At 53.3% G+C, this 2,500-nt stretch overlaps 2 non-coding genes across 2 annotated transcripts; both read left to right on the forward strand.

Moving 5' to 3' along the window:
* The first annotated feature begins 89 nt into the window (after positions 1-89).
* LOC145747159 (small subunit ribosomal RNA) lies at positions 90-1,899 on the forward strand. The gene has a single exon (XR_014281903.1). It is a non-coding gene; the product is annotated as a small subunit ribosomal RNA (ribosomal RNA).
* A 245-nt stretch (positions 1,900-2,144) lies between these two features.
* On the forward strand, positions 2,145-2,298 carry LOC145748121 (5.8S ribosomal RNA). The gene has a single exon (XR_014282752.1). It is a non-coding gene; the product is annotated as a 5.8S ribosomal RNA (ribosomal RNA).
* The last annotated feature ends 202 nt before the right edge of the window (positions 2,299-2,500 follow it).

The raw sequence follows: 2,500 nt of genomic DNA on the forward strand, positions 1-2,500 counted from the left end.
CTAAGCAAAAATAGTGATTGAGTAATACAGTGCGATACCGCGACGGGGAAAGCGAAAGACTCCGTTCGCGTATTTTGTCGGCCGATAGTTACCTGGTTGATCCTGCCAGTAGTCATATGCTTGTCTCAAAGATTAAGCCATGCATGTCTCAGTACGAACTTGCGTACGGTAAAACTGCGAATGGCTCATTAAATCAGTCGTGATTCATTTGATCGTAAATTTTACTTGGATAACTGTGGTAATTCTAGAGCTAATACATGCAAAAAGCGCCGACCTTGCGGGAGGCGCGCCTTTATCATATCAAAAACCTGCCGGGCTTCGGCTCGTCTTGTTGGCGACTCGGGATAACTTTGCTGATCGCACGGTCTTGCACCGGCGACGGATCATTCAAGTGTCTGCCCTATCAACTTTCGTCGGTACGGTATCTGCCTACCGAGGTTCTTACGGGTAACGGGGAATCAGGGTTCGATTCCGGAGAGGGAGCCTGAGAAACGGCTACCACATCCAAGGAAGGCAGCAGGCGCGCAAATTACCCATTCCCGACGCGGGGAGGTAGTGACGAAAAATAACGATACAGGACTCTAACGAGGCCCTGTAATTGGAATGAGTACACTGTAAAAATTTTAACGAGTATCCATTGGAGGGCAAGTCTGGTGCCAGCAGCCGCGGTAATTCCAGCTCCAAAAGTGTATATTTAAGTTGTTGCGGTTAAAAAGCTCGTAGTTGGATTTTGGGCGCAGGCGTTCGGTCCGTCGCAAGGCGTGCACTGTTCGTTCTGGCTTTACCTCCGGTTTTCCGTCGGTGCTCTTGACTGAGTGTCGGCGGCGGCCGGGACGTTTACCTTGAAAAAATTAGAGTGTTCAAAGCAGGCGCTTCGCCTGGATAGTGTTGCATGGAATAATGAAATAGGACCTCGGTTCTTTTTTGTTGGTTTTCGGAGCGCGAGGTAATGATTAAGAGGGACGGACGGGGGCATTCGTACTGTGCCGTTAGAGGTGAAATTCTTGGATCGGCGCAAGACGAACGACTGCGAAAGCATTTGCCAAGAATGTTTTCTTTAATCAAGAGCGAAAGTCAGAGGTTCGAAGACGATCAGATACCGTCCTAGTTCTGACTATAAACGATGCCAACTAGCGATCGGGGGGCGTTATTTTGACGACCTCTCCGGCAGCTTGCGGGAAACCAAAGTCTTTGGGTTCCGGGGGAAGTATGGTTGCAAAGCTGAAACTTAAAGGAATTGACGGAAGGGCACCACCAGGAGTGGAGCCTGCGGCTTAATTTGACTCAACACGGGAAATCTCACCCGGCCCGGACACAGCGAGGATTGACAGATTGAGAGCTCTTTCATGATTCTGTGGGTGGTGGTGCATGGCCGTTCTTAGTTGGTGGAGCGATTTGTCTGGTTAATTCCGATAACGAACGAGACTCTGGCTTGCTAAATAGTTACGCGGCCTTCCCGGCCGGCGTTTAACTTCTTAGAGGGACTAGTGGCGTTTAGCCACACGAGATTGAGCAATAACAGGTCTGTGATGCCCTTAGATGTTCGGGGCCGCACGCGCGCTACACTGACCGGATCAACGTGTGTTCGCCTTGGCCGAAAGGTCTGGGTAACCCGATGAACCCCGGTCGTGCTAGGGATAGAGAATTGAAATTATTTCGCTTGAACGAGGAATTCCCAGTAAGCGCGAGTCATTAGCTCGCGTTGATTACGTCCCTGCCCTTTGTACACACCGCCCGTCGCTACTACCGATTGAATGGTTTAGTGAGGTCCTCCGATTGGGCCCGGGCTCGACTGGCGACGGTTGGGTCTTGGCCCGAAAAGACGATCTAACTTGATTACTTAGAGGAAGTAAAAGTCGTAACAAGGTTTCCGTAGGTGAACCTGCGGAAGGATCATTAGCGCGAGAAAAAAAATCGAAGAGCGAAAGAGCAAACACCGGGACGGCGACGTGCCTCGGCGCGTCCGCCGCCCCGCGATCAGGAACTTGTTTTGTCGGCGTCGAGTGCCCGAAGGCTTCATGCGGTGCGCGGGCTTGTCGCACTATTTGTTGCGACCGCGACCCGCTCGGCGTCACGCGATTTTTTCAGCCGGATGGCGAATCGAGGTTAGGAATCGAAGAGCGAAAAGCAAACAAACAAACGATGGCTCTTGGCGGTGGACCACTCGGCTCGCGAGTCGATGAAGGACGCAGCAAGCTGCGTGATTTAATGTGAATTGCAGAACACATTGAGCATTGACGATCTGAACGCGTATTGCGGCCTCGGGTTCATCCCGGGACCGCGTCCGTCTCAGGGTCGCAGAAACGACAACGGCCGGCGGGATCGGCTCCGCGACGGCTCGGCTCGCGTGCGTATGCCCGGCGACGGGCAATCGCCGCTCGGTTGAAGGTGGAAAGTTTTGGTATTCGGGCTCGCGTCAGCGATGCGTGGCGGCCGGCGAGCCGCGCCGCGTCCGCTTGCCGCCCGAGTCGCAACGACGGCGCTGTCGACCTCGAGCTGG

Source organism: Corella eumyota, chromosome 3 (assembly GCF_963082875.1).
Source record: "Corella eumyota chromosome 3, kaCorEumy4.1, whole genome shotgun sequence".
Classification (NCBI taxonomy): Eukaryota; Metazoa; Chordata; class Ascidiacea; order Phlebobranchia; family Corellidae; genus Corella; species Corella eumyota.